The sequence below is a fragment of the Orcinus orca genome, chromosome 3 (assembly GCF_937001465.1).
Source record: "Orcinus orca chromosome 3, mOrcOrc1.1, whole genome shotgun sequence".
In the NCBI taxonomy this organism is placed as follows: domain Eukaryota; kingdom Metazoa; phylum Chordata; class Mammalia; order Artiodactyla; family Delphinidae; genus Orcinus; species Orcinus orca.
In genome coordinates, this window is record NC_064561.1 from 4,671,472 (window position 1) to 4,680,775 (window position 9,304).

Consider the following 9,304-nt stretch of genomic DNA (forward strand, 5'->3'; position numbering starts at 1 on the left):
CGGCTGAAGGTCGAAGAAGGTGCCTCCTTGCTTTGGCTCAGACTGTTAACGTGTGTCTTTCGGGGGTCTGTTTAGTGCTCTGTGTTTTTGCATTTTTGTTGGTGATTTCACTGTTGAAAATGGCCCCCAAGTACAGTGCTGAAGTACTGACTAATGGTCTTGAGTACAAGAAGGCTGTGAGGTGCCTTATGGAAAAATTATACACGTGTTATATAAGCTCCATTCAGGCACGAATTATAGCGCTGTTGGCCATGAGTTCAATGCTAGTGAATCATCAATATACCTTAAGGTGTTCCCAAACAGAAATACACGTTACACAAGATATGTACTGATCAGCAGATAAAAACGTTGTGAGCGGGGGGCTTCCCTGGTGGCGCAGTGGTTGAGAGTCCGCCTGCCAATGCAGGGGACACGGGTTCGTGCCCTGGTCCGGGAAGATCCCACATGCCGTGGAGCAGCTGTGCCCGTGAGCCATGGCCGCTGAGCCTGCGCATCCGGAGCCTGTGCTCCACAACGGGAGAGGCCACAACAGTGAGAGGCCTGCGTACCGCAAAAAAATAAATAAATAAATACATCTACACGTGGGACAATTCTCTCAGCAAACCGACTGGAAACTGACAGAAGAACCCCTATACGACCAAAGCTGCAGGAAAGATCTCTCTGTAACTGGGTTGGACAAGAAAGAAAAAAAAAGCATCAGGACAGGACCGGCAACGCTGGGAAGGATCTGTAAGGAAGACAAGGTCCACACGGGCAGACCCTCGCCCTGGGGAGCCCTGCTGCCTGCTGGGAAACTCGCTGGGACAGATAGAGGGGCTGGAGAAGCCCAGACTCCACTCATGCATGGACAGTAGCCCGTGCGCCACAACTACTGAGCCTGCACTCTAGGGCCCATGAACTACAACTACTGAAACCCATGCACCTAGAGCCCGTGCTCCGCAACAAGAGAAGCCACCACAATGAGAAGCCCGCGCACCACGACGAAGAGTAGCCCCTGCTCGCTGCAACTAGAGAAAGCCTGCACGCAGCAACAAAGACCCAACGCAGCCAAAGATAAAAAATAAATTTATTTAAAAAAAATTAAAAATAACAAAATAAAATAGAGGGAGAGGGACCTCCCTGGCAGTCCAGTGTTTAAGACTCCGTGCTTCCACTGCAGGGGACACGGGTTTGATCCCTGGTTGGGGAACTAAGATCCCGCATGCTGCGTGGTGCGGCCAAAAAAAAAAAGGAGAGACAAAGGATTTCTCAGACAAGCAAAAGCTAAAAGAATTCAGCAATACTAAACATACCCTAAAAGAAATATTGAAAGAGCTTCTTTAAATAGAAAGGAAACAAGACTCTATAAGAAAGGGAAAAGCACAATAGGAAAGGCAGATATAGAAAAGGATTGAAAATCACTTAAGCCAGTATACAGATTTTTAAAAAATCAAAAAGTTTTGTAGAAGTGATTCTAACTACAGTTAACAGCAAAAGAAAAAGCATGAAGACGTAACATGGGACATCGAGATCACAAAATGTGGGGGAGGGGAGTATAAAAATGCAGATCCTGTAGAATATGTTTGAACTTGTATGACTATCAGTATAAAGCGAGTAGATACAGTTATGGGTCAACGTACTTGAAATCCAGGGTAACCACAAATCAAAAACATAGATTCACCAAAAACGAAAAGAAAGGAACTCAAGCGTTCCCCCCCATACATAAAAACCCCATCACACCAAAAAAGGAAAAACAAAAAGAAGACAAAATGAACAAAAAACCACAAAAACAACTGGAAAACAAGGTTTAAAATGGCAGTTAAGTACATACCTATTAATAATTACTTAATTCTTTAAATTAACTTTTATTGGAGTATAGTTGCTTTACAATGTTGTGTTAGCCTCCACTGCACAACAAAATGAATCAGCCACACACATACAGATATCTCCTCCCTTTTGGGCTTCCTTCCCATTTAGGTTACCACAGTGCATTTAGGTAGAGTTCCGCTGTGCTATACAGTATGTTCCCATCAGTTGTCTACTTTATACATAGTATCAATAACGTATATGTGTCAATGCCAGTTTCCCAATTCCTCCTACCCCACCCCTTTCCCCCTTGGTATCCATACATTTGTTCTCTACGTCTGTGTCTAATAATTACTTTAAATGCCAATGGACTAAATGCTATGATCAAAAGACACAGAGTGGCAGACTGGATAATAAAACAAGAACCTACAATATGCTGCCTACAAGAGACCCACTTTAGGGCAAAAGACACATGCAGATGGAAAGTGAAGGGATGGGGGGCTTCCCTGGTGGCGCAGTGGTTGGGAGTCTGCCTGCCAATGCAGGGGACACGGGTTCGATCCCTGGTCTGGGAGGATCCCACATGCAGCAGAGCAACTAAGCCCGTGCGCCACAACTACTAAGCCTGCGCTCTACAGCCTGCGAGCCACAGCTACTGAGCCCCCGTGCCACAGCTACTGAAGCCCGCGTGCCTAGAGCCCGTGCTCTGCAACAAGAGAAGCCACCACAATGAGAAGCCCGTGCACTGCAACGAAGAGTAGCCCCCGCTCGCCGCAACCAGAGAAAAGCTCGCAGGCAGCAGCGAAGACCCAACGCAGCCAAAAAAAAAAAAAAAAAAAGTGAAGGGATGGAAAAAGACATTTCATGCAAATGGAACTGACAAGAAAGTGGGTGTAGAATACACATATCAGACAAAATAGATTTTATTATCTTTTTTTAAATTTTATTTTTTTATACAGCAGGTCATCCATTTTATACACATCAGTGTATACATGTCAATCCCAATCTCCCAATTCATCACGCCACCACCCCCAACCCCTGCCGCTTTCCCCCCTTGGTGTCCATATGTTTTTTCTCTACTTCTGTGTCTCAGTTTCTGCCCTGCAAACTGGTATATCTGTACCATTTTCTAGGTTTCACATATATGCGTTAATATACGATATTTGTTTTTCTCTTTCTGATTTACTTCACTCTGTATGACAGTCTCTAGATGCATCCACGTCTCTACAAATGACCCAATTTCATTCCTTTTTATGGCTGAGTAATATTCCAATGTATATATGTACCACATCTTCTTTATCCATTCGTCTGTCGATGGGCATTTAGGTTGCTTCCATGACCTGGCTACAAAATAGACTTTAAAACAAAGTCCAGGGCTTCCCTGGTGGCGCAGTGGTTGAGAGTCCGCCTGCCGATGCAGGGGACACAGGTTCATGTCCCAGTCTGGGAAGATCCCACATGCCGCGGAGCGGCTGGGCCCGTGAGCCGTGGCCGCTGAGCCTGCGCGTCTGGAGCCTGTGCTCCGCAACGGGAGAGGCCACAACAGTGAGAGGCCTGCATACAGAAAAAAAACAAAAAAAACAAAGTCCACAAAGAATAACAATGAAGAATGTTATATGATGACAAAAGGACCAAAACAAGAGAGGATATTACGTTCGTTAACATATATGCACCCGCCGTAGGAGCACTTAAATATATAATACAAATACTAATAGACATAAAGGGAGAAAATGAAGGAATACAATAATAGAAGGAGACTTTAACACCCCACTGACATCAATGGACAGATCTTCCATACAGAAAATCAATAAGGCAACAGAGGTCCTAAATGATACAATAGACCAGTTGGACTTAAATGATGTGTACAGGATACTACCTCCAAAAAGAAAAAAAAAAACCAGAATACACATTCTTTTCAAGTGATCACTGAACGTTCTCTAGGAGACCACATAGTAGGTTACAAAACAAGCCTCAGCAAATTTAAGAGGACAGAAATTATTTCAAGCATCTTCTGACTACAATGGTATGAAACTAGAAATCAACCACAGAAAGAAAAACCAGAAAATGAACACATGGAAACTAAACAACATGCTGCTAAAAAACCAATAGGTCAACAATGAAATCAAAGAAGAAACCAGAAAATATCTAAAGACAAGTGAAAATGACAACACAACCTTACAAAATCTATGGGATGCAGCAAAAGCAATTCTAAGAGCGATGTTCATAGCAATAGAGGTCTTCCTCAAGAAACAAGGAAAAAATCGAAATAAAAAATCTGAACTACCCCCTAAAAGAATTATAAAAAGAACAATCAAAACCTAATGTCAGGCTTCCCTGGTGGCGCAGTGGTTGAGAGTCTGCCTGCTGATGCAGGGGACACGGGTTCGTGCCCCAGTCCGGGAAGATCCCACATGCCACAGAGCGGCTGGGCCCATGAGCCATGGCCGCTGAGCCTGCACGTCCGGAGCCTGTGGTCCACAACGGGAGAGGCCACAACAGTAAGAGGCCCATGTACTGCAAAAACAAAAACAAAACCTAATGTCACCGGAAGGAAGGAAATAATGAAGATCAGAAAGGAAATAAATAAAATAGGGATCAAAAAAAAACCAGAAAAGATTAAAAAAACCCAAGAGGTGGTTTTTTTGAAAAGATAAACAAAATTGACAAACCTCAAGCCAGGCTCACCAAGAAGAAAAAGAGAGGACCCAAATAAGTTAAGAAATGAAAGAGGAGAAATAACATCTGATACAATAGAAATACAACAACAACAACAAAAATACACAAGAGAATACTATGAACAGTTTTATGCCAACAAACTGGATAATCTAGAAGAAATGGACAAATTTCTAGAAACATACAGCCTGCCAAAACTGAGTCAAGAAGAAACAGATAATTTGAACAGACAGATCATTAGAAGTGAAATAGGATCTGTAGCTTAGAAACTCCCTGCAAACAAAAGCCCAGGACCAGATGGCTTCACTGGGGAATTCTACCAAACATACAAAGAAGAACTTATACCCATCCTTCTCAAACTACTCCAAAAGATTAAAGAGAAGGGAAGACTCCCAAATTCATTCCATGAAGCCACCATCACCCTGATACCAAAACCAGACAAAGACACTGCAAAAAAAGAAAATTACAGGCCATTATCTTTTTTTAAAATTTATTTTTATTTATTTATTTTTGGCCGCATTGGGTCTTCCTTGCTGGGTGCGGGCTTTCTCTAGTTGTGGCGAGCAGGGGCTACTCTTTGTTGCGGTGCCCAGGCTTCTCATTGCGGTGTCTTCTTTTGTTGCAGAGCATGGACTCTAGGCATGCGGGATTCAGTAGTTGTGGCGCATGGACTTAGTTGCTCCGCAGCATGTGGGATCTTCCCAGACCAGGGCTTGAACCCGTATCCCCTGCATTGGCAGGCAGATTCTTAACCACTGCTCCACCAGGAAAGCCCCCATGCAAAAATCCTCAACAAAATATTAACAAACCGAATCCTACAATACACAAAAAGGATCATACACTATGATCAAGTTGGATTCATTCCAGTGTTGCGAGGATGGTTCAACATATGCAAACCAATCAATGTGATACACCACATTAACAAAAGTAAAAACAAAAATCACATGATCATCTCAATAGACAAAGAAAAAGCATTTGACAAAATTCAACATGCATTCATGATAAAAAAAACTCTCACCAAAGTGGGTACAGAGGGAACATATGTCAACATAATAAAAGCCACTTACGACAAACCCACAACCAACATAATACTCAATGGTGAAAAGCTGAAAGCGTTTCTGCTAAATTCAGGAAAAAGACAAGGATGCCCACTCTCACCACTTCTATTCAACATAGAATTTGAAGTCCCAGCCACAGCCATCAGAAAAGAAGAAGAAATAAAAGGTATCCAAATTGGAAGGAAGGAGATAAAACTCACTATTTGCAGATGACATGATACTATATATAGAGAACCCCAAAGTCTCCACACAAAAACTATTAGAATAAATGAACTGAGCAAGATAGCAGGATATAAGATTAATATACAGAAATGGGTTGCATTTCTTTACACTAACAATGTAATATCAGAAAGAGAAAATTTTAAAAAAAAACAATGCCATTTAAAATCGTGTCAAAAACAAAAACAAAAAGCCCACCTAGGAATAAAGTTAACCAAGGAGGAGAAAAACCTATACACTGAAAACTGTAAAACACTGATAAAGGAAACTGAAAATGATTCGAATAAATGGAAAGATATCCCATGCTCTTAGACTGGAAGAATTAATATTGTTAAAATGGGCATACTACCCAAAGCAACCAACAGATTTAATGCAATCTCTATCAAACTACCCATGACATTTTTCACAGAACTAGAAGAAATAATACTAAAATTTATATGGGAACACAAAAGACTCAGAAATGCCAAAGCAATCCTGAGGAAAAAGAACAAAGCTGGAGGCATAACCCTTCCACACTTAAGACATATTACAAAGCTACAGTAATCAAAACAGTGTGGTACTGGCACAAAAATAGACATATAGATCAATGGAACAGAATAGAGAGCCCAGAAATAAACCCACACACCTACGGTCAATTAATCTATGACAAAAGAGGCAAGAATACACAATGAAGAAACAACAGTCTCTTCAACAAGTGGTGTTGGAAAAGCTGGATAGCTACATGTAAATCAATGAAATCAAAACACTCCCTCACACCATACACAAAAATAAACTCAAAATGGTTTAAAGACCTAAATATAAGACAGGACATCATAAAACTCCTAGAAAGAACATAGGCAAAACATTCTGGGACATAAATTTTCTTATATCAGTTTCCCAAGGCAAAAGAAATAAAAGCAAAAATTAACAAATGGAACCTGATCAAACTTAAAAGCTGTTGTATAGCAAAGGAAACCATCAACAAAACGAAAAGACAACCTATGGAATAGGAGAAAATATCTGCAAACAATGCAATCAACAAAGGGTTAATACCCAAAATATACAAACAGCTCATACAACTCAATGTCAAAAAACCCCAAACAACCCAATCAAAAAAACTGGGCAGAAGATTCAAACAGACATTTCACCAAAGAAGACATATAGATGGTCAACAGGCACATGAAAAGATGCCCAACATCGCTAATTATTAGAGAAATAAAAATCAAAATCACAATGAGGTACCACCTCACACGGGTCAGAATGGGTACCATCAAAAAGTCTACAAATAACAAATGCTAGAGAGGGTGTGGAGAAAAGGGAACCCTCCTACACTGTTGGTAGGAAAGTAAATTGGTGAAGCCACTGTGGAAAACAGTATGGAGAGTCCTTAAAAAACTAAAAATAGTGCTACCATATAATCCAGCAATTCCTCTCCTGGGTATATATATGGAAAAAACAAAAACTTTAAGTCAAAAAGATACAGGCACCTCAATGTTCATAGCACTACTAATTATAACAGCCAAGACATGGAAACAATGCAAGTGCCCATCAACAGATGATTGGCTTAATAAGATGTGACTATATATATATACATGTGTGTATACACACACACACACACACACACATCTCACATATAATGGAATATTACTGAGCCATAAAAAATAATGAAATATTGCCATTTGCAGCAACATGGTTGGACCTAGAGAATATTATATTTAGTGAAGCAAGTCAGACAGAGAAACACAAATATTATATCACTTATATGTAGAATCTAAAAAATAATACAGCTTTAGAAGGTACGAGACGGCTCTTGGAACGGTGCCAGGCATGGGTGCCAAGCATGAATGCAATGTGGCTTTTGATGGCTTCTGGTGGACAGTCGTGTACCAAAGGGATGAGAACTGCTGCTGGGGTCTTAAAGCACAAGCTTAATGCTGTATCCATGGGCAAACAGGCACTATGCAGGAAGTTAAGCACTATGTAGGTACTAAGCTGAAAGTTGAAGGGGTGGACTTGAATCCTTGACCTGTCCGGGCCAACTTTTTGATCCTGGGTACACGTTTTTACCCATGGATGGCTTGCTTGGGGTGCAAGTTTTGGATATCTTTTATATAAAGGTGTCAAGAGAGGTACTGGCTACAACGCAGGGAGCAAGAAGTTTTAAGCAAAGGGCATTTATGACAGCAGTCATGCATCTTAACAGTTGACAGGCAGCTGGATGGATGCTCATGGGATAGGAGAGGAAACAACTTTCAATTTTTTTTAAAGTCTATTTTATTTATTGGCCATGCTGCACAGCATGTAGGATCTTGGTTCCCCCACCAGGGATTGAACCTGTGCCCCCTGCAGTGGAAGCGCAGAGCCCTAACCACTGGACCACCAGGGAATTCTCCAACTTTGAATTTTAATAAATATTTATGAACCATCAAAAAATAAAAATAAATAAAAAATAATACAAATGAATCTATATACAAAACAGAAACAGATGCACAGGTTACCAAAGGGGAAAAGGAGAGGGAGAGAGATAAATTAGGAGTATCGGATTAACAGATACAAACTATACATAAAATAGATAAGCAACAAGGATTTACTGTATAGCAAAGGGAACTACATTCAATACCTTTTAATGACCTATAATGAAAAAATATGAAAAAGAAAAATATATGTATAACTGAATCACTGTGCTGTACACCTGAAACTAACACAGCATTGTAAATCAACTATACTTAAAAAAAAAAGTTGTCAAAGCAGTTCAATGCAAAAAAGATAGCTTTTTCAACAAACAATGCTGGATAATATGCAAATAAATAAATAACTTAGAAAACTTAAGACCTTTACTTCATACCATATACAAAAATTAACTCAAAATGTATCATACACCTAAAATATAAAAGCCAAAACTACAAAAGTGTTGGGAGAGAAAAAAACATAAAGGAAAATCTTTGTGCCCTCAGATTAGGTAATGATTTCTTATTTATTTATTATTATTATTTTACTTAAAATTTGGTATTTGTTAATTACAATTTGTATACTCTTTTTTAATTTTATAAATAATTTTCAACAGTTTGGAAAAAAGATAATATTTGAAAACAAATGTGAAAATGATTTTAATTTTTGATTTTTCACATTTAGTATATAATTTTTATGACAGTATCTTCAAATTTTATACATTTTAAATAAACCACATTTTATTTCATTTTTTAAATATTTATTGGAGTATAATTGCTTTACAATGTGTTTTAGTTTCTGCTGTATAACAAAGTGAATCAGCTATACATATACGTATATCCCCATATCCCCTCCCTCTTGCGTCTCCCTCCCACCCATCTAGGTGGTCACAAAGCACCGAGCTGATCTCCCTGTGTGCTATGCGGCTGCTTCCCACTGGCTATCTGTTTTACATTTGGTAGTGTATATATGTCAATGCCACTCTCTATGTTCCAGCTTAGGTAATGATTTCTTAGACATGACACCAAAACACAAACCATAAATGAAAGAAATGACAAAACTGGACTTCATCAAAATTTAAAATTCTTGCCCTTCAAACCATACTGTCAAACAAATGTCAGCTTTGAAAATGAAGACAAATG